Raw genomic sequence first — 23829 nt, 5'->3', positions numbered from 1 at the left:
CCCGTAACCTGTTCACTGTCTTGTGCTCTCTCTCTGCTAACCCGAGATTTCCTCATAGCACGAGAGAGTTTCACCTCTCATCCTGGATTTTAAGGAGATTTGGCAGGCATTTGCTTGTGAGATAAGCTAGGTGCTGTGTGTTTAAGGTCAACCTTTTTGTACTTGACCCTGAGATCCTTGGATTAGCGTTGGTTCTGTCAGCAGCTGGAAGGACCTGGTCACACTTGCTGCAACTGTGTGTGTGAATGAAATGCCTGCACGTCATCACTCTTTCCTCTGAATTTGTTCATTATACACTGATTCTATGGCACCTCCATGGATGTAGTTGGCATTCTAAATGTGTTTGGATATGGGTTGCTATGTGTGTATGTGGAAGTATATGTGGTGTTTTACTCAGGATCACGACGTCTGGGACCTTTGATGGGGTCTGAGGATTTGTTTGATCAACACTTTGCAGGTCATGATAGTGATGAGTACGTGGAGGCCCACACTGATCAACAGAGCACTTTGCTCCTTCTGTATACTTTGGTGGCACCCAGGACTCTCCCGAGGGGAGGAGGTGCTATAAATCCTCTTCCCTGTCAAACTTAGTTATGCCCTCTGGGAATTCATGTAACGATAGAAACCAAGGATTGAGTATACCTGCTTTCAAAACAAGAGAAATGTCATCACAGCTTTCTCTTGGGCCCAAAGCTGTGGCACAGACTGGAGGAATCTTCTTCCTGAACTAGTCAATTCCATCATGCTCACCTGGCCAGCTCTTGAAGGTCAGGTCCCTCCAACTGGTACCGTGACTCTGTTGTCCTGTGCCCAGGATAATAAACTTAACCAGTACAAATACTTCGAAGGAGCAAATATGTAGTACATACTGAGTTTAAGTAATCGAGAGAACAGTCTGATTTCACCTAATTTGTTTCACCTGCTTTGATCTTTAGTTTTTTATTTTTTTAACTATCCAGGGATTGTTTATTGTGACCTAGAAATGGTCACTGTGGTCTTGACAGTTGTTATTCCCAAACAGGCAGCTCTCAGGCTCTGCCCACTCCTATATAGTGAGTCTTTGCAGAACCATATCTCCCCAGGATTCCAAGGAGCCCTTATTTCAAAACAAATGTTTGCTTATTTACATGGAAATATTTTCTGTGGATTAAGCCTCACTGTTGGGTTTTGGTCTGGTTTTTGAGTTTGCCACTTTCTTCCCTTCCACCATTCCTTGAATTTGAAATTTTTTATTATATATTTTTTATTTACACTTCACCTAATTCTGAAATCATGAGTTCAAAACATTATTTGTTCCTTTGGCCATGACCTAACCCAGGCTGGATGTCGAATTGCCAGTCCTTCAATCCGAACATGAGATGAGAATGATGGCTATGCAAATGATGACCAACTCAATAAGTGATGCCATGGAGAGGTACAAGGAGCTCATACAAGTGAACAGTTCCTACCGGTGAGTCGTTGACAGAGATGAGAACCCAGCACTAGCGAGGGAATGCTTCTGTCCTGTATGACTTTGAACCAAAGTCAGGGCTCTGGTTCTGCAGTCTGACTCTTAACAAGAAGCCTGCCTTGTGGCAAGGGTCTTAGATTTGTAGCTCTTGGAAAAGTTGTCCTACATGTGAAGGGTGTAGAAGACCCTCAATCGTTATTTTCCCCATTAAGGATCCTCTAGATAGAAAAGGTTTGCACCATGATGGGAATATCAATCAACTCTTAATCTCTAGGACTCTGACAGGTTGTCTATGATCCATGAGAAACACATGGAAAATTTGTACAGCTATTGGGTCTTCTATCCTCCCTCAGAGTGGATGTGACCTCTACTTGCAGATGACTTCAGCATACTAAGGACATATGAGCTCCCTTATGGACCATTTCTTCTACCTTGATTTATATAAACCGTCGTAGTGTCAGGATTTTCAGAAGTACTTTGATTCACAGGGATGTGTCCTCTGGATTTGACCTCCTCTAATTGATGCTAACCTGTATAGTGTGGCTCTATTCTGGGGATGTCTGGGGATGAGGACCCTTGAAGGGATGACTGGACTTGCAGGAGTGATAGGCAAATAGAAGCTGGCTGGGATTTACCATTTTTTGTTTGTGGTTCAGCATCAGGCACTCCCAGATCCTGCTTGAACAAGCTCAATTGAAGAACAATATACAGATTTTGCTGAATGAGAAGAGAGAACTGCTGGTGGAGCAGACTGAACTCCCAGCATCCTCTGTGCAGGCAAAGAGGTTCTGTGAAGAGGCCGGAATGAACATCTGTGACCTCAGAGCCAAGCCACAGCAGGTAGGATTAGACCTCAGGGTCAGTTTGTCCTCATGTCTTACCATAAACATAGACAAACCAATGTTACTGTCTATTGACTGATCCATGTCCTGACCTAGGTCTCATCCAAGTGTTCATTCATGTGATGGTTTACAAGGCTTTCTGTGGAGATAGCCCCTTTTCAGGAAACTACATGTTTGGAAAGCAAATGGTCCTGCTCTTCGAGAATCTGCAGTTTATTAAGGGAGATAGGTTGATCACACAGCACAGCACTACATGCCATTATGTGTGGAGGGTGCTATGTGGGAGTCCCTCTTTAGACTAGAGCAGGGCTTTGAGGGATGAAGCAAAAGTCTGGAGCTCATTTTCTTTACAGGGATCTTGTGAGACTCCAGGAAGTAAGTACTTTTCAAGGAGGAGACCCTCATGGAAATGCCAAAGAAATGGTTCTTATTGTCATTTGTGGTGGCTTTTGTTGTTCCTCTTCTCCCTGTATATGAAGATGGTGTCTTCATGCTTCATAGATCTTGGGTAACTACAGAGCCTGAGGAGCAGCATGTCAGTCCTGTCTTATTTGAGTGCTCCTGGAGAGTTCATAACTGGGCCTTACAACCTGAAGCTGGTTAGAAGAGCAAGGATGTGGAAAAGGTTTCTCAAAGGCCGAGGGTTGGCATGAGAGATTTGAGACTTCAAGAACAAAGTTATCCGTATATACCCCCAATTCTCACCAAGAAAGGTGCATTGCTGTGCTGACCTGCATCTTAGGGAGCATGCGGGGAGGCCAGTTCATGACATGCAATTTTGTCCAGTCATTATCCAACTTAGTCCTTTAAGCCCAGGTCTCTCAACAAACCTGAAGCTTCCTGTTTTGTGCTGGCCAGCAGTCTTTGCATCACTGGTCCAGTTCCTGGTGGAGCCCCCTCTCTTATTTGTCTCAACACATTCTTAAACCATTCAGGTATTTTCAAAATAAGGATTAGATTTCTTCACTTTACCTGAACAGAGGTATCCCCCAGGAAGATTCTGGTTTGTCTTATGGGCTTCACCATGATCTTGCATGGAATCCTGTAGTGCATCCCTCTATTGACATTGCTTTGCAGACTATATCATGGGCACGGCATTCTTTCAGGATAGATTCCCTCTCAATATTGTACACAGTGCTGCATTTTAGAAAAGTCACTGTATGTTATTTCTTTAGCCTCCTTCTGACTGACATTGAGGTTGTTTTAACGTCACATGAAATCTAATATGATGAAAAGTTCCTGGTAAATGACCATGAGACACTGTCTTCTCTGATGCTTCCAAGGTCTTCTATGAAGGAAACAGTGTAGTTTTAGTGAGGGGCCTATGATGAGTCAACATAGAGCTTGATGGAGTTTTTTCCTAGAAATCTCTCTCTTGGGGATTTGATGTTGTATTGTTTAGGCTATCTGTGCACAACATGTAATTTACTCGTAGGACCAGAAAGTATCTGCATAGAAAGGTTTCCTGAAGTGGAAATGAGTATAGGCCAGGGCAGCACAGCCTGCTTGAGTCTAAGAGACTTGTACACAGCATTGTTCCCACTAATTCCTCACTCAACAGGAAATGTGCTGCACAAGAGCAAAGTTTTCATTTGTGCGTGCGAGTGTGTATCTGTGTATGTCTGTGTGTTTGTGTGTGTGTATGTTTTCAGTAATGAACCTGTGTTTCCTCTATTTCCAAGTTTCATAAGAAAAGAATTCTAGGAGTTCACTTTACATCCATGAAACATGAAATACAGCTGCCCAGTCATTTGGCATCTCCATCTAGCTCTGTACAGCAAAAGGACACCTGTTATTAATATATTCTGTTTACAAAAAAATCGCAACAGAATTATCTTGTGAAGTGTGGGGGAGGAGTGGAAAATAAAATCAAGTGAGTCGTGTTTCACAGTCCTAACCAATGGTACAGGCCTGGAGCTTGCAGGACCCTTTTTGTTATGGTGTAGAAGCAGGACAATAAAGTCCTTTAGAAATGCAACCCCCCAAAAAGAGCACACAAAACACCTGTTAAGTTAGATTTTCAAGTGACTAGGGGCAAAACTACTGATCTGCATTGAAATCCTTTGGAGCACATCAAAGGAAAGGAGTACTGGGAGGTAAGGACAAGGCTTCTCTATAAAATCCATGAGTTTATGCTGCTTCTCTGTTCTTTGTGAATTGTGAAAGCCCACTGGAAGGTTGTGTCACTCACTGTGTCTTCTCCAAGGTTGCTTTCCACATTGCCTGCTACCATTTCTTTCCAACTACCTTGGCACACTACAACTTCCCCTGGGAGTTTGGCTTGGATTTTTTTCATTGAGAATTTGAGTTGCTTGGAATTGTATCGTCATCCAGAAAAAGTCCCATAGCTATGCTGTGGTGCAAGAACAGGGCAGTTTCAGGAACCCCTTTAGGTGCACAGATAATCCAAAGCGCTCCTCTATGTTATCTGTGTAGCATTCTGCAAGTGCTGTCAATCAACATCATTTTCTCTCAGTTAATTTCAGCCTCAATGGAGTCAGGAGAAATGATGAAATTCAGACGGGTCTGTTAGTGGACCATCAGAAAGGCCTGTGAGAAGCCATGTTCTTTAAGTGGAACAGAAGTGTTAGTTGACCCAGAGATCCCAGAGAAGAGAATAGGTGTCCAACTAGAGCAACTAGAGCTCTGGGTTTTAGTGGTCCAAGGAAGGAAACTGTAGGAGAGGTTGGAGCCCTTCAATGGATTATGACTCAGTGTGAGATAATCCATGTAAGCATTTATTTATTTACACCAAATATCTGTGACACAATCACATTATAGGTAGAAACATTGTTCATATGGATCCTGGCTATGGAGATTTCCTAAGATTCTGGGGTCATAGCTTTGGGCATGAAGTCACTCAGGCTATGGTAAAGAGAGCTCCTATTAGAAGAAGCTGCACTCTATGGGGAAAGTCTGAAACAGTGAACAAGAACAGGAGTCTAGTCCACCACCAACATATGATCCTTTGCTGGGAAACAAGACTGCTCTACTCAGCCTTGGGAACTTGCTAAGCCAGATTGGTTATAGGGAAAGAACCCTGATTCAATGTCGGTTTATGGGAGGACAGCACATCACTTACTGAGCTGTCTATAGGCTATGACCACTATATACATATCCCACTCAACATTTGTTTTTATGCCTCCAGAGTATCCTGGGGAATCATTATATTAAGCATTAAAAGGGAAAGTAAACACTGCAATGTACTATGTTTATATTGTGTAAACACAAACGTCTTGTGTGTTTGCGAGTTTGTATTAGTGTGTCTGTGTCTGTGTGTGTGTTTGTGTGTGCACACATGCATGCATGCTTCCATTGACAGTACACTCATCTGATGACCACGATAAGGAAGGATTAGAGGAAAGAATGCAGGACATTCTGAAGCAGAAAGAACCAATCACCCAGGAAAGTGGCTTGGGAGGAACATTGTAGAAGCATTCTGATATTTTTGAGATCAAGTAGGAACACAAACTGGCAGAAGCCAATTGGATTTCCTGTCCCTATATAACTATCCTTTGTGGATGGCTGATCACTGACAAGGTTTTCCCCATCCGTCACCTAAAAACTACCCAGAGTATTGTTCTGGTACAGTTTATGGGAATTTTGTCCATGACACAATATGTATAATCCTCAGGATTTCTTTGTATTTTGTACTTCTTTCTTCCTGTTAAGTCTCTGATAAGATCTGAGGACATTTTCTCTTCTGTTGTCTCACAAATTGCATTACAATAACCATAGTGTTACAGGGGTGCTGTTATGTATGTCCATCACAATAAACTTTACTGTTCCTTGTGTAGGCTGTGAGCACATTCTCAGTGATTACAGGATCTGTGCGGTGAGCATGATTTTGAAGTGAGATGGCTTCTCTGTGTATTTGCAGATTCAGTGGTTACAAATTGAACCTAGGCAGGTTCCTTCAGTGCTGACATAATCAGAACTTTCACCTCAATCCTGGGCATGTTCTCCAGAAGGAATCCACATGGTATTCTAGGTTGCTCATACCATTCTTGAACTCAGATTCAGACCCAGCTACAATGTTATTATTCAATATAATAAACCTGGACCAGTGACAAAATATGACCATTTTTGTATTAATTCCAGTACAATCCACAGTTCAAATTCTAGCAGTTTGAAAAGCTGAGATATAAATCCAAGCCCAGATACTCTACGACATTTGGGGATGCAGGGACTGACCTCAGCTGACAGGTCATGCTGGATTGTCCAACTGAATAGAGCTGATGTAAGAGGGAGAGCTGAATTGACAACCACTCACTAAATCTTTATTCCCTTGCTCTGCTAGGTCTGAAATTCTCCAGCAGAAACTCGAACATGACACAGAGCAGGGCAAGATCTCCCTTGGTGAGAACAGCTACAGGAGGAGAACTAAGTGTGCACAGCAAATACACCACTATTGCGTCTCATCTGTAATGTACATAGCAATTGTGGACTGCATTTTCCTCCTTTAGTTTGATTTCTTTCAATTTAATAGGCCTTACTTTCACCTCACCTCTCTCCAGCAAGTGCGCACTTTTGGAGGGACTCAGAGAAGTGCTGATGCACATCAATCAAGAGCTGCTGGTCATCCAGAAAGACTGTGCACGTGTAAATTTGTACTTGTCCTGATGGGTCATCCAGAAGAGTTTCATGGAGATCAGTTCACAACATTGGAAAGACTTTGTGACAAAGTCTGTAATATCATTTATACTGAGTATTAGATGGCTTTTTCCTTAATGTCTCCACTCCAACAAAACGGACCTACTCCCACTCCTCTTGAAAAGATTATTACCATCAGTAACTTCTTGTCTAGTATGTCTCCAAGGCAAGCCACAGGCTATAAGTCTATTCTGCAAAAGGAGCAGCAAAAGAATGCTTAGCATACTTCCTCTATTTAAAATTTGGTTGAGTTTTGATTATTTTGGTTATTTGGTTTTCCTTCTATTCATTTGAAATTTTGTTATTTATGTGTTGTTGTTTTGTTCATTTGGTTTTCTATTTTGATAAGGATATAGACTGTATATATTGACTACCTGCATCTGGTTACTATCAAGTAAATTGGATGTATTCTGGTCAATAAAGAAGTAATCTCAAACTCTTCACTCTTAAGAACCTTCTTTATTGATCATCAGTGTCAACATCTGAAGTCCCACAGCTATCAGGGAGGGATGGATCTCTACATTCTCATGGGGACTGGGCATCAAAATCACTTCCCAGTCAGACTGAGATTCAAAGGCATTTATACAGTCACTGTTCACTGTGTTCCCATCTCTGTGAATTGCAACTTCATCATGCATACATTACCCATTGTGTATGCTTGCTGTCAAATATATAGTTACCTCTAAGTTATACTCCGTGGATGAGAGTGTTGAACAAATTAATGGGATAAACATTAATTTTTCTGTAATATCTCCCAGGATATATAAACATGGTATAAGGGAGTTTAAAACAATCGGGAAGCCTGCACCCAAATCCCAGGGCAGAGAGTGCTGAACACCCTGGAATGCAGATAATCCTGAGACCAAAGACAGAAAGCCACTTCCGACCAGCTCTGCCCACATCTCTGGCCCAATATTAATCTGCATGCTGCCTCTGGAAACAGGAATAGAGGAACAGTCAGGGGCAGTAAACTGCTTGGTCCAGCCTGGGTCCAGAACCTACCTGGGCCCTGAGCATATTTGAAGAAAACCAGAGGCATACAATTCTCTGTATCTTGGTTGTGCTTTTTTTTTTTTGAACCAACATTTTGTTGCTGTTGAATTTCTTATGGATATTTTTCATTTCGAATTCAAATGTTCTTCCTTCCTTGTTTTCCAGAAATAAGTCTGAATACCATCGTCCTCTCTCTTCTATAAGGTATTCCCTTCCCCATCCATCCACTTTCCCAGCCTAGGCAGGACCAAGGGCTGCTCATTCCATTTGTGCCCAAGAAGGCCATCCTCTGATACACATGCAGATGAGGCCATGGCACAGTCCCTGTATAGTGATTGGTACTGGTTTAGTCTCTGGGAACTCTGCTTGGCAGCCATGGTTGTTCTTATGGGGTTGCAAGTCCCTTCAGCTCTTTCAATCTTTCTGTAATTCCTCCAAATGAGGTCCAGTTCTCAGTTCAATGGTTTGCTGCTAGCATTCGCCACTGTATTTGACATGATCTGGCTGTGAATCTCAGGAGACATCTATATCCAGTTCCTGTCAGTAGTGCACCTCTCAGCTTCATCCACCTTATCTAGTTTGAAGGCTGTATATGTATAGGCCACTCGTGGTGTAGACTCTGAATCGCCATTCCTCCAGGCTCTTTTCTAAACTTTGACTCCTTATCCCTTCTACGGGTATTTTCCTTCCCCTTTGAAAGAAGGAGTGAAGCATCAGCATTTTGGTCATCCTTCCTGAATTTGATTTGGTCTGTGAATCTTGAGGAATTTGAGCATTTGGGCTAATGTCCACTTATCAATGAGTGCATACCATGTGTGTGTTTCTGTGATTGGGTTATCTCACTCAGGATGATATGTTTTAGTTCATTCTCTTTGCCAATGAATTTCCAGAAGTCATTGTTTTTGATATCTCTGTAGTACTCCATTTGGTAGAGGTACCACACTTTCTGTTTCCATTTCTCTATTGAAGGGCATCTGGGATCTTATCATTTTCTGACTATTATAAATAAGGCTGCTATGAACATAGTGGAGGGTGTGCATTGTTGTATGTTGGAGCAGCTTTTGGGTATATGTGCAAGAGAGGTATAGCTGGGCCTCAGCTAGTGCAATGTCTAATTTTCTGAGGAACCTCCAGACTGATATCCAGAATGGTTGTACCAGTCTGCAATCTCACCAACAATGGAGGAGTGTTCCTCTTTCTCACATCCGTGCAAGCATCTTCTATAGCCTGAGTGTTTGATCTTAGCCATTCAGACTGGTGTGATGTGGAATCTCAGGGTTGTTTTGATTTGCATTTCCCACATAACTAAAGATGTTGAACATTTCCTTTGCTGCTTCTCAGCCACTCCATATTCCTCAGCTATGAATTCTTGTTTAGCTCTGAACCGCAATTTTTAATAGGATTATTAGTCTCCCTGCAGTCCAACTTCATGAGTTCTTGTATATTTTGGATATTAGCCCTCTATCAGTTGTAGGATTGGTAAAGGTCTTTTCCCAATCTGTTGGTTGCTGTTTTGTCCTAACCACAGTGTCCTTTGCCTTATAGAAGCTTTGTACCCTTATGAGGTCCCATTTGTCTATTCTTGATCTTAGAGCATAAGCCATTCGTGTTTTGTTCAGGAAATTTTTTCCAGTGTCCTCGTGTTCAAGATTCTTCCCCACTTTTGCTTCTATTAGTTTAAGTGTATCTGGTTTGATGTAGAGGTCCTTGATCCACCTGGACTTAAGCTTTGCCGAGGGCAATAAGAAGAGAATGATTTGTACTCCTCCATATGCTGACCTCCAGTGGAACCAGCACCATTTGCTGAAAATGCTATCCTTTGTCCACTGGATGTTTTTGTCTCCTTTGTCGAAAATCAAGTGACCATAGGTGTGTGGGTTCATTTCTGGGTCTGCAATTCTATTCCACTGGTCTATCTTCCTTTCTCTGTACCAATACCATACAGTTTTTATCACTAATGCTCTGTAAACTGCTTGAGTTCATGGATGGTGATTCCCAGGGAAGTCCTTTATTGTTGAGGATAGTTTTAGCTATCCTGAGTTACTTGTTATTCCAAATGAATTTGCAAATTATTTCTTCTAACCCTATGAACAATTGATTTGGAATTTTGATGGGGATTGCATTGAATCTATAGGTCAGTTTTGGAAAAATGGCCATTTTTACTATCTTCATCCTGCCAACCCATGAGCATGGGAGTTCTTTCCATTTTCTGAGATCTTCTTCAATTTCTTTCTTCAGATCATGAAGTTCTTGTCACACAGATCTTTCACTTGTTTGATAAAAGTCACACTGAGGTATTTTTATATTATTTGGGACTATTATGAAAAGTGTCATTTCCCTAGTTTCTTTCACAGCTTCTTTATCTTTTGTGTAGAGGAAGGCTACTTCTTTGTTTGAGTTAATTTTATACCCAGGCTCTTGCTGAAGTTGTTTATCAGGCTTAGGAGTTCCTTGGTATAACTTTTGGGGTGAATCAAGTGTACTCTTCTATCATCCTCAATAGTGATATTTTGACTTCTTCCTTTCCAATCTGTATCCCTTTGACCTCCTCTTTTTGTCTGATTGCTCTGGCTAATGCTGGGGACAACATACAATGACTGGGACTGCAGGCAGTAGGCCGGGATGGAGATATCTCAGAAGCCTGCAGCAGCTCCTTGTAAAGTAGGGTGGCTTCTGGAAACCTGAGAAGCAGAAGACACATCTCTCCACGAACCCACCATCTGAAATAAGAGGCTGCCTGCAGCAGTCCGGGATGGAGACATCTCAGTAGCCCGCAGTAGCTCTTTTTAAAAACTGGTTGTTTCCATTTCTCCAAACCTTAGCCCTGGACAACGGCTGTATAGATTTCATTTGTGTGTGACTGCCTATCAGGTGGCCTTGGTGTGCACAATTATTCTATTGTGTCTGACTTTCCTACGTCTTTCTACTTCTGCTCTGGTGAATTCTGTGAAACTAGATGTTCCTTGAGGTTATGATTCTTAGACAATTGGAAATTGATGCTAGGAGCACAGCACAGCACAGCCCTAGCGGCCCAGGTGCATATTGTGTATTCTTATCTTGGAAAAAATGTAATAACTGCACAATTGAAGTTCCAGATTAAGGTTTGACTTGCAAAGACAGCTTGAAGAAAATAAGAGAAAATGAATTAGAGCCAACAATCGGGCACTAGGAAAGGAAAAAAGTTATTGAAGTTTTGAAATAAGTCATATAATATTACAGACTAGTTAAGGAAGTATAGAATATATAAAATTATATACTAGTAAACTAAGTCAAACTACTGGAACTCTTATGAGTGTCATTGTGTGCAAGGAACAGAACGCTAGTGGAATGACTGTGCTAAGGGTTAACTTGATTCTTTCTGGCCACTGCCTGGCAGTTTTGCCTATGTCATTTATCATTAGAGAGTCTCAGGAAAATGCAATTAGCTGACCTCGGACCTTTGGACTCTGAAGTGTAAAAGTAAAGAATTAAAGTTTAAATAATGATAAGTTTACAACTATTATTATATTGGCCACAGGCCTGGGTATAAGGGAAGCCTGAAACTTTGGGGAACAGTTGTAGTTCTTAGTTCTTGGTGAGATATAGTCATTCTTTGCATCTGATTTGTCAATGATTAAAAAATGTCATTTTTCTACCCGCTTTTGCATCATGAATAAAGGACTGGGGCAAGAGAAAAGCTACAGAACATGTGAAGAGTAAATGAGAGAGAGCATGAGGGAGTGAATGAGAGAGTAAATGAAAGAGCTAATGTAAGAACAAATGTGAGAGCGAATGAGAGAGCATGAGAAGAGCATGTGAAGAGTGAGTGGAGAGAGAATGTGAAGAGTGAATTAGGGAGCAAATGAGGGAGCTAATGAGAGAGCGAGTCTGAGAACAAATGTGAGAGCCAGGGAGAGAGCATGAGGAGAGCATGTGAGAATGAGTGAGGAGAGAACGTGAGGTGTGTGTGAAGACTGTGTGTGTGCCTGAAAGGAGAGTGCATGTGCTGTGTGTGAGATATGTGTGAGGTGTGTATGAAGAGTGTGTGTGTGCGTGACAGGAGAGTGCATGTGGTGTGTGTGAGATATATATGAGGTGTGTATGAAGAGTGTGTGTGTGCGTGACAGGAATATGCATATGGTGTGTGTGAGATATGTATGAGGTGTGTATGAAGATTGTGTGTGTGCGTGGCAGGAGAGTGCATGTGGTGTATGTGAGATATGTATGAGGTGTTTATGAAGATTGTGTGTGTGCGTGACAGGAGAGTGCATGTGGTGTGTGTGAGATATGTATGAGCTGTGTATGAAGATTGTGTGTGTGAGTGAAAGGGTAATAAACAGACGTGTGCATGATTGTGGGAGTTTGAAAAGAGAAAACTGCAATAAAAAAGGCAGAGTGCACAAAAGAATGCAGTGTGTGTGCAGCAGCAAACTGTGAGAGAGAGAGAAAGAAAGAGACAGACAGACAGACAGACAGACAGACAGACAAAGAGACAGAGAGAATGACTTTAAGCCTTGAAATTGCCTATCAGTTTGTACCCAAAGAGGAGTCTGTGGATATGTACTTAACTTTGCCAGCTTTGTGGGCTTCTACATTGCAGCTCTGAGAAGAACTGAAAACTAATGGAATAGATGTGTAGCCTCCTATTACCTTTGTTATTGTTAGGATATTAGTAGGAAAGGTTTGATTCAATATACTCTCAAGAATATTAACAAACCATTGCCTCTTGTGTACCATCTGGATGAAGTACCAAGTTCACAGACAGTTATTCACCAACTTTCCAAAGCCAGCAAACTGGAACACTTTACCTGAACTGAGGTATCTCCCGGGAAGACTCTGGTTTGTCTTATGGGCTTCACCATGATTTTGCATGGAATCTTAGAGTGCATCCCTCTGCTGACATTGCTCTGATGACTATATCATGGTCACTGCATTCTTTCAGGATAGATTCCCTCTCAATATTGTACACAGTGCTGCATTTCAGAAAAGTCACTGTATGTTATTCCTTTAGCCTCCTTCTGACTGACATTGAGGTTGTTTTAATATCACATGAAATCTAATGTGATGAAAAGTTCCTGGTAAATGACCATGAGACACTGTCTTCTCTGATGCTTCCAAGGTCTTCTATGAAGGAAACAGGTTAGTTTTAGTGGGGCCTATGATGAGTCAGCATAGCCCTTGATGGAGTCTTTTCCTAGAATCTCTCTCTTGGGAATTTGATGTGCTGTTTAGGCTATCTGTGCAGAACGTGTCACTTACTTGTAGGACCAGCAAGTATCTGCATAGAAAGGTTTCCTGAAGTGGAAATGAGTACAGGCCAGGGCAGCACAGCTTGCTTGAGTCTAAGAGACTTGTACACAGCATAGCTCCCACTAATTCCTCACTCAACAGGAAATGTGCTGCGTAACAGCAATGTTTTCATTTGTGCTTGCGAGTGTGTATCTCTGTATGTCTGTGTGTCTCTGTGTGTGTGTGTGTGCACGTGTGTGTGTGTGTGTGTGTGTGTGTGTGTGTGTGTGTGTGTGTGTGTTTATCAGCAGTGGCTGACCATGTTGAGGTTCACGCTGTGTTTTTCTAATGCTGGGTGATTTTTCAAGTCTTTTTGGTATGGGACTTTATATATAGGAGGGTGTGTGAGGGTGTATGTGTGTTTGTGTGTGTGTGTGTGTGTGTGTGTGTGTGTGTGTTTGCAGTAGTGAACCTGTGTTTCCCTCTATTTCCAAGTTTCCTGAGAACTGTTATCTAAGATTTCACTTTACATCCATGAAACATGAAATACAGCTGCCCAGTCATTTGGCATCTCCATCTAGCTGTGTAGAGCAAATGAACACTTAATTTATTAACTTATTCAGTTTTCAAAAAATTCGTAACAGAATTATCTTGTGAAGTGTGGGGAAGGAGTAGGAAATATGTTCAAGTGAGTCGTGTTTCACAGGGGGTAACAAATGGTACAGGCCTGGAGCTTGCAGGTCTCTTTTTGTTATGGTGTAGAAGCAGGACAATAAAGTCCTTTAGAAATGTAACCCCAAAAAATGAGGACACAAAAACACCTGAAAAGTTAGATTTTCAAGTGATTGTGGGCAAAACTACTCATCTGCATTGAAATCCTTTGGAGCACATCAAAGGAATGGAGTACTGGGAGGTAAGGGCAAGGCTTCTCTAGAAAAATCCATGAGTTTATGTTGCTTCTCTTTTCTTTGTGAATTGTGAAAGCCCACTGGAAGGTTGTGTCACTCACTGTGTCTTCTCCAAGGTTGCTTTCCACATTGCCTGCTACCATTTCTTTCCAGCTACCTTGGCAACTACAGCTTCCCCTGGGAGTTGGCTTGGATTTTACTCATTGAGAATTTGATTTGCTTGGAGTTGCATTGTCATCAAGCAAAAGTCAGATAGCTATGCTGTGGTGCAAGAACAGGCCAGTTTCAGGAGCCCCTTTAGGTGCACAGATAATCCAAAGCACTCCCCTATGTTATCTGTGTACCATTCTGCAAGTGCTGTAAATCAACATCATTTTCTCTCAGGTAATTTCAGCCTCAATGGGTTAGGAGAAATGACGAAATTCAGATGGGTCTGGGAATATAAGAACAGGTAGCCCTATGAGAAGCCATGTTCAGAAAGTGGAACAGACGTTTTAGTTAACCCAGTGATTACACAACAAGGAGTAGGTGTTACAATTGCAACTAGGGAGCATCAGTGTTGTAGTGGTCCCAGAGCAGCCTTGAAGGAGAATCTATCCAGATGTCCATCAGCCAAGGACTAAAAGTGTATCGTAGGGTGGAGCCCTTCCATGCATTCTGATTCAGTGTGAGATAATCCATGCAAGCTTTTACTTACTTACTCAAATATCTGTGGCACAATCACATTACGGAGAGAAAATTTGTTTATTTGGATGCTGGTTATGGAGATTTCCTATGATTCTAGCTTTGGGCATGAAGTCACTCAGGTTATGGTGAAGACCGCTCCAATTAGAAGAAGCTGCACACTATGGGGAAAGTCTGAAATAGTGAACAAAAACAAGAGTCTAGTCCTTCACCAATGTATGATCCTTTGCTGGGAAACAAGACTGCTCTACACAGCCTTGGGAACTGGCTAAGCAAGATTGGTAACAGGGAAAGAACCCTGAGTCTATGTCGGTTTATGGGAGGACAGCACATCACTGACTGAGCTGTCTAAAGGTTCCGGCCACTACGTACATAACCCACTCAACATTTGTTTTTATGCCTCCAGAGTATCCTGGGGAATCTTTACATTAAGCATTAATATTCAGGTAGGAACACAGGCTGGAAGAAGCCATTTGAATATCCTTTCCCTTTATAAATACCCTTTTTGGGTGAATGACCACCCACATGGCTTCAACCTCGGGCAGCTAAAGAGCTACTCAGAGTATTGTTCTGGTACAGTTCATGTGAATTTTGCCCATGAAACAATACATATGATCCTCTGGATTTCTTGGTATGTTCTACTCCTTTCTTCCTGTGATCTCTCCGGAAAGATCTGAAGACATTTTCTCTTCTGTCCTCTCACAAATTGCCTTACACTAGCCATAGACTTACAGGGGTGCTGTTCTGTTTCTACATCACAATCACTTTTAATGTCCATGTGTACGCTGGGAAGATTTGCATGGAGCACATTCTCAGTGATTACAGGATCCATGCAATTCCCATTGCTTGGATGTGAGATGGCTTCTCTGTGTATTTGCAGGTACAGCGGTTAAAATGGAACCTAGGCAGGTTCCTTCACTGCAAACATAATCAGAACTTTCACCTCAATTCTGGGCATGTTCTCCAGAAGGCATCCACATGGTATTCTAGGATGCTCATACCTCTCTCTACTCAGATTCAGACATAGCTACAAGGTTATTAGACAATATCATATTCCTGGACCAGTGGAAAAATATGCTCATTTTTCTCTTAATTCCAGTGCAGTGCATAGTCCAAAGTTCAAATTCTAGCAGTTTCAAAAGGTGAGATATAAATCCAAGCCCAGGTACTCTATGTCACTTGGGGATGCAGGGACTGACCTCAGCTGACAGGTCATGCTGGATTGTCCAACTGAATAGAGCTGATGTAAGGGGGAGAGCTGAATTGACAACCACTCGCTAAACCTTTTTTCCTTCGCTCTGCTAGGTCTGAAGGTCTCCAGCAGAAACTCGAACATGACACAGACCAGGACAAGAACTCCCTTGGAGAGAAGAGCTACAGGAGGAGAACTAAGTGTGCACAGCAAATACACCACTATTGCGTCTCATCTGTAGTGTCCATAGCAATTGTGGGCTGCATTTTCCTTCTTTAGTTTGACTTCTTTGGATTGTATATGTTGTATTTTCACCTCGCCTCTCTCCAGCAAGTGTAAATTTTTGGAGGGACCCAGAGAAGTGCTGATGCACATCAATCAAGAGCTGCTGGTCATCCAGAAAGACTGTGCACGTATAAATTTGTACTTGTCCTGATGGGTCATCCAGAAGAGTTTTGTGGAGATCAGTTCACAACATTGGAAAGACTTTGAGACAAAGTCTGTAATATCATTTATACTCAATGTTGGATGGCTTTTTCCTTAATACCTCCACTCCAACAAAACAGACCTACTCCCACTCCTCTTGAAAAGATTATTACCATCAGTAACTGCTTGTCTACTATGTCTCCAAGGCAAGCCACAGGTTATAAGTCTATTCTGCAAAAGGAGCAGCAAAAGAATGCTTAGCGCAATTCCTCTATTTAAAGTTTGGTTGAGTTTTGATTATTTTGGTTTTTTGGTTTTCCTTCTATTCATTTGAAGATTTGTTATTTATGTGTTATTTTGTTCATTTGCTTTTCTATTTTGATAAGGATATAGACTGTATATATTGACTACCTGCATCTGGTTACTATCAAGTAAATTGGATGTATTCTGGTCAATAAAGGAGTAATATCAAACTCTTCACTCTTAAGAACCTTCTTTATTGATCACTGGTGTCAACATCTGAAGTCCCACAGCTATTAGGGAGGGATGGATCTCTACATTCTCATGGGGACTGGGCATCAAAATTCCTTCCCAGTCAGACTGAGATTCAAAGGCAATTATACAGTCACTGTTCACTGTGTTCCAAACTCTGTGAATTTCAAGTTCATCATGCATATATTACCTACTGTGTATGCTTGCTATCAAATATATAGAACCTCTAAGTTATACTCTGTGGATGAGAGTGTTGAACAAATTAATGGGATAAACATTAATTTTTCTGTAATATCTCCCAGGACATAGAAACATGGTATGAGGGAGATTAAAGCAATTGGGAAGCCTGAACCCAAATCCCGGGGCAGAGAATGCTGAACACCCAGGAATGCTTGTAATCCTGAGACCACAGGACAGGAAGCCACTTCGGCCCAGCTCTGTCCACATCTCTGGCTCAATATTAATCTGCATGCTGCCTCTGGAAACAGGAATAGAGGAGCAGTCAGTGGCAGGAAACTGCGTGGTCCATCCTGTGCCCAGAACCGACCCGGGCCCTGAGCATATTTAAAGAAAACCAGAGGCATACAATTCTCTGTTTCCTGACTGTGGCTTTTTTTATTTGAAGCTCTAAACACCATTTTGTTGTTGTTGAATTTTAATTGGATATTTTTCATTTCGAATTCAAATGTTATTCCTTCCTTGTTTTCCAGAAATAAGTCCAAATACCATCGCCCTCCCCCTCTTCTATAAAGGTGTTCCCTTCACCATCCAGCCAGTTTCCCAGCCTAGGCAGGACCAAGGGCTGCTCATTCCATTTGTGCCCAAGAAGACCAACCTCTGATACACATGCAGATGGAGCCATGGCACAGTTCCTGTATACTGTTTGGGTAGAGGTTTAGTGTCTGGGAAATCTGCTTGGCAGGTATGGTTGTTCTCATAGGGTTGCAAGTCCCTTCAGCTCTTTCAATCTTTCTATAATTCCTCCAACTGAGGTTCAGTTCTCAGTTCAATGGTTTGATGCTAGCATTCGCCACTGTATTTGACATGATCTGGCTGTGAATCTCAGGAGACATCTATATCCAGTTCCTGTCAGACTGCACCTCTTGGCTTCATCCACCTTATCTAGTTTGAAGGCTGTATATGTATAGGCCACTCGTGGGGTAGACTCTGGATGGCCATTCCTCTAGGCTCTGTTCTAAATTTTGCTTCCCTATCCCTTCAATAGGGATTCTTCTTCTCCTTTAAAGGAAGGAGTGAAGCATTAGCATTTTGGTCATCCTTCCTGAATTTTATTTGGTCTGTGAATCTTGGGGAATTCCAGCATTTGGGCTAATATCCACTGATCAGTGAGTGCATACCATGTGTGTGTTTCTGTGATTGGGTTAGCTCACTCAGGATGATATGTCTTAGTTCATTCTCTTTGCCTATGAATTTCATGAAGCTCATTGTTTTTGATATCTCTGTAGTACTCCATTGTGTAGATGTACCACACTTTCTGTTTCTATTCCTCTGTTGAAGGGCATATGGGATCTTTTCATTTTATGACTATTATAAATATGGCCACTATGAACATAGTGGAGCATGTGCCTTGTTGTATGTTGGAGCATCTTTTGGGTATATGTGTAAGAGAGGTATAGTTGGGTCCTCAGCTAGTGCAATGTCTAATTTTCTGAGGAACCTCCAGACTGATATCCAGAATGGTTGTACCAGTCTGCAATCTCACCAACAATGGAAGAGTGTTCCTCTTTCTCACATCCGTGCAAGCATCTTCTATCGCCTGAGTGTTTTATCTTAGGCATTCAGACTGGTGTGAGGTGGAATCTCAGGGTTGTTTTGATTTGCATTTCCTTTATGACTAAAGATGTTGAACATTTCTTTTGGTGCTTCTCACCCATTCCCTATTCCTCAGCTGTGAATTCTTTGTTTAGTTCTGAACTGCAATTTTTAATAGGATTATTAGTCTCCCTACAGTCCAACTTCATGAGTTGTTTGTATATTTTGGATATTAGCCCTCTATCAGTTCTAGGATTAGTAAAGGTCTTTTCCCAATCTGTTGGTTGCTGTTTTGTCCTAACCACAGTGTCCTTTGCCTTACAGAAGCTTTGTACCTTTATGAGGTCCCATTTGTCTTCTCTTGATCTTAGAGCATAAGCCATTCGTGTTTTGTTCAGGAAATTTTCTCCAGTGTCCTTGTGTTCAAGATGCTTCCCCACTTTTGCTTCTATTAGTTTGAGTGTATCTGGTTTGATGTAGAGGTTCTTGATCCACCCGGACTTAAGCTTTGTACAGGGCAATAAGCAGGGGATGATTTGTCCTCTTCCATATGCTGACCTCCAGTTGAACCAGCACCATTTGCTGAAAATGCTATCCTTTGTCCACTGGATGCTTTTGTCTCCTTTGTCAAAAAATCAAGTGACCATAGGTGTGTGGGTTCATTTCTGTGTCTGCAGTTCTATTCCACTGGTCTATCTTCCTGTCTCTGTACCAATACCATACAGTTTTTATCACTAATGCTCTGTAAACTGCTTGAGTTCATGGATGGTGATTCCCAGGGAAGTCCTTTTATTGTTGAGGATAGTTTTAGCTATCCTGCCTTACTTGTTATTCCAAGTGAATTTGCAAATTATTTCTTCTAACCCTATGAAGAGTTGATTTGGTATTTTGATAGGGGTTGCTTTCAATCAGTAGTTCACTTTTGCAAAAATGGCCATTTTTACTCTCTTCATCCTGCCAAGCCGTGAGCATGGGAGATCTTTCCATCTTCTGAGACCTTCAATTTCTTTCTTCAGACACCGGAAGTTCTTGTCCTACAGATCTTTCACTTGCTTCATAAAAGTCACACTGATGTATTTTTATGTTATTTGGGACTATTATGAAAGGTGTCATTTCCCTACTTGTTTATCTTTTGTGTAGAGGAAGGCTACTGATTTGTTTGAGTTAATTTTATACCCAGCCACATTGCCGAAGTTGTTTATCAGTCTTAGGATTTCTCTGGTCTAACTTTTGGGGTGTCTCAATTATACTGTCCTATCGTCCTCAATAGTGATAATTTTCTTCTTCCTTTCCAATCTGTATCCCTTTGACCTCCTCTTGTTGTCTGATTGCATTGGCTAATGCTGGGGACAACATACAATGACAGGGACTGCCAGTAGTAGGCTGGGACGGAGACTTCTCAGAATCCTGCAGCAGCTCCTTGTAAAATAGGGTGGCTTTGGGAACCCTGAGTATCAGGACACACATCCCTCCACGAGATCCACCATCTGAAATAAGAGGCTGCCTTCAGTAGTCCTGGATGGAGACATCTCAATAGTCCGCAGTAGCTCTTTGTAAAAACTGGTTGTTTCCATTTCCCTAACCTTATCACTAGACAAGGGCTGTATAGATTTCATTTGTGTGTGACTGCCTATCAGTTGGCCTTGGTGTGCACAATTATAGTATTATATCTGACTTTCCTAAGGGCTGTATAGATTTCATTTGTGTGTGACTGCCTATCAGTTGGCCTTGGTGTGCACAATTATTGTATTATATCTGACTTTCCTACTTCTTTCTCCTTCTGCTCTGGTGAATTCTGTGAAACTAGATGTTCCTTGATGTTATGATTCTTAGACAATTGGAAATTGATGCATAGGGGCACAGCACAGCACAGCCCTAGTGGCCCAGGTGGATACTGTGTATTCTCATCTTGGAAAAAATGTAATAACTGCAGAATTGTAGTTCCAGATTAAGGTTTGACTTGCAAAGACAGCTTGAAGAAAATAAGAGAAAATGAATTAGAGCCAACATTGGGACCCTAAGAAAGGAAAAAGTTATTGAAGTTAGGATATAAATTTTCCATAGTATTTCAGACTGGTTACTGGATATGGAAGTATAGAATATATAAAATAATATACTAGTAAACTAAGTCAAGCTACTGGAACTCTTATGAGAGTCACTGAGTGCAAGGAACAGAAAGGTAGTGGAATTACTGTGCTAAGAGTTACCTTGATTCTTTCTGGCCACTGCCTGGCAGTTTTGCCTATGTCATTTATCATTAGAGCTTCACAGGAAAGTGCAGGTAGCTGACCTCGGAGCTTTGGTCTCTGAAGTATAAAAGTAAAGAGTTAAAGTTTAAATAATGATAAGTTTACAATTATTATTATTATATTAGCCACAGGTCTGTGTATAGGGGAAGCCTGAATCTTTGGGGAACAGTTGTAATTCTTAGTTCTTGGTGAGATGTAGTCATTCCTTGCATTTGATTTGGCAATGATTATAAAATGTCTTTTTCCTACCCGCTTTTGGATTATTAATAAAGGACTGGGGCAAGAGAAAGGCTACAGAACATGTGAAGAGTAAATGAGAGAGAGCATGAAGGAGTGAATGAGAGAGTACATGACAGAGCTAATGTAAGAACAAATGTGATTGCAAATTCGAGAGCATGAGAAGAGCATGTGAAGAGTGAGTGGAGAGAGAATGTGGAGAGTGAATGAGGGAGCTAATGAGGGAGGGAGTCTGAGAACAAATGTGAGAGCCAGGGAGAGAGCATGAGGAGAGCATGTGAGAATGAGTGAGGAGAGAATATGAGGTGTATGTGAAGACTGTGTGTTCGTGACAGGAGAGTGCATGTGGTGTGTGTGAGATATGTATGAGGTGTGTATGAAGACTGTGTGTGTGCGTGACAGGAGAGTGCATGTGGTGTGTGTGAGATATGTGTGAGGTGTGTATGAAGATTGTGTGTGTGTGTGACAAGAGAGTGCATGTGGTGTGTGTGAGATATGTATGAGGTGTGTATGAAGATTGTGTGTGTGCGTGAAAGGATAATGAACAGTCGTGTGCATGACAGTGGGCATGAACCCCCCCCCCCCATGAGTCTTAACTCAGAGCTGCAACAGGCTTGAAGGAGCCCAGGCACGCCCAGATACCTAGGGCTGAGTCACCATTAAAACTAACAGACCATAAAAGGAAAGGAATGCAGAAAGACCAGGAGTACCAGATCTGACTCACAGGCCACCTGGCAGGAAGAGATAAGCCCCCAGCCCCCGACATTCAGGACGCCCCAAACCTGCCAATGTGTGCAGCTTTACCTTATTACCTCATCATGTGAAATAGCCAATCATATGTGAACATGTCTATGTGCCTCGTTTGAATCCACCAATCCCCATAACTATGCATCTGCTTCTGTACGCCCGCTTCTGCTTCCACAAACCCTATAAAAGCCCCATGCTGGAGCTGCTGGACGCGCAAGTCCACTGAAGAGACTGTGTGCTCGCAGGTACCTGTGTTTTCCAATAAACCCTCTTGCTGATTGCATCCGAGTGGCCTCGGCTCGGTCATTGGGCGCTTGGGTTTCCTCCTGAGGGAAAGGTCCTCTCCGGAGATCTTTCATTTGGAGGCTCGTCCGGGATTCTGAGATCCTCCACCCAGAGATCATCGACCACCCACCGGGAGGTAAGCTGGCCGGCGTTTGTCTTGTCTGTCCTGTCTTGTCCTGTGAACAATTGATCAATAGGCTCAGATCTGGGGACTATCTGGGTGGGCCAGAGAAGGAACTGACAAGCTCAGACTTCTCCCCCGCAGCCCTGGAAGATGTTCCAGGGGTGGTTGGAGGAGAGGGAGGTCCGGATCCGTGGCGCCTCCGTCCGTTTTCGGGGGGATCCGGACCCTCGATGACTCCGTCTGAATTTTATTGGAGTAGAGGATCCAAGACCCTCGGTGACTCCGTCTGAATTTTTGGTTTCAGTTTGGTACCGAAGCCGCGCGGCACGTCTGTCTGTTACTTGTTTGACTGTTGGAATTGTTTATCTTCTTTGTGACCTGACTGTGGTTTTCTGGACGTGTTGGTGTCTGTTGTTTGTGTTCTGTTTTTGTGTTTGGTATCCCAGAAGCAGGTAAGGTTAAGCTGCAGTTTGGGCCAGGTACTGAAGGTACCAGGCATCTGTGGAAATTGGTTATAGGATGCTTTGTCTTGGTCTTGTTTCTCTGGTTTGTTTTCTGTGAAATTGTCGAGTGTCTTTTTGGCTTTTGTTTCGTGTTTGAATTTGGACTGACGACTGTGTTTAAAATCTTGGACTGACGACTGTGTTTGAAATCATGAAACTGTTTGCTTTGTTCCTCAAAGAGTTTTACTTGGTCATCTTGGTGCTTAAGTTAAAAATTGAAAATAATTTGCTTGAGAGAAATTGTTTTCTGCCAGGCAGTTTTGTCTCTCTCTCTTGAGCCTCCTCCCCAAGGAGAGATGCCCCGGGTTGGGGGGGCAGAAAAGCCCCTAAAATAGTTTCAAAAAATATCTACAACAAACTGTGAAAAACTTTGTTTTGCCGGTCAAAATTTAGAATTCAGACTTTGGCTGTGGCCAAGGTCAGGATTAATGACTTCTTTTCCATAGACCTTTAACCCAGTGAGACAGTTTGGTAAAGGGCTGCTACTGAGGTCCTGAAAGTCCCAGGTGAACCCATTACAATTCTTTTGTCAGCCACATGGTATCTAGCACCCAGGTTCTAACCATCTCTCCATCCTTTTGTTATTAGTTGTTACTAGAAGCCTAGTGTCATTTGGAGGCTGGTTCTCTTGAGAGGCAAAGCCACCAAGCCGACACTGAAGAGAGATACTCCTTGAGGGAAAATCTAAGTTTAGAGAGATGGTCGATAACAGATCGGCTGCATCTCTGCTCACCTTTCTGTTTCATAGACAAAGCTTGTGCTTATTTGTACAATGGCCTTTATGTCCAAGAAAGGCCTCCTGGTTTAGCTGTGTGACTAAATGCTATTTGCCCTCTTCAGTGGACCTCTATTCTCAAGATTCTCTTGTTTTCCCACCATCCCATTTGAGATGCTTGTTAGTAACTGTTACAGATCTTCTTTACCACCGAGGAAAGACAGAATCCTGCTAGAGGCCAGAAAGAATGTTCTAGACATGGGTGGAAGGCCCTCACTCCTGACTGACTTCAATAGGCCTGAAGGTAGGGAGTGCTCCAGGTCTGCCGCCAGGCTCCAAGGGTGGGTC

The 23829-nt window shown here is 42.2% G+C and overlaps 1 protein-coding gene and 1 long non-coding RNA gene across 2 annotated transcripts in view; both read left to right on the top strand.

Moving 5' to 3' along the window:
• LOC134480503 (uncharacterized) overlaps positions 1 to 23829 on the top strand; it is a 94039-nt gene that overhangs the window by 5022 nt on the left and 65188 nt on the right. The window lies entirely within an intron of this gene.
• LOC134480504 (uncharacterized) lies at positions 3 to 21378 on the top strand. The gene is made up of 2 exons (XR_010054925.1): positions 3 to 2290; positions 16044 to 21378. It is a non-coding gene; the product is annotated as an uncharacterized LOC134480504 (long non-coding RNA).

The sequence above is a fragment of the Rattus norvegicus genome, chromosome 9 (genome assembly GCF_036323735.1).
Source record: "Rattus norvegicus strain BN/NHsdMcwi chromosome 9, GRCr8, whole genome shotgun sequence".
NCBI lineage: Eukaryota > Metazoa > Chordata > Mammalia > Rodentia > Muridae > Rattus > Rattus norvegicus.
Note: the sequence above shows the minus strand (reverse complement) of the source record. Positions and strands in the feature narration are given on the sequence as shown.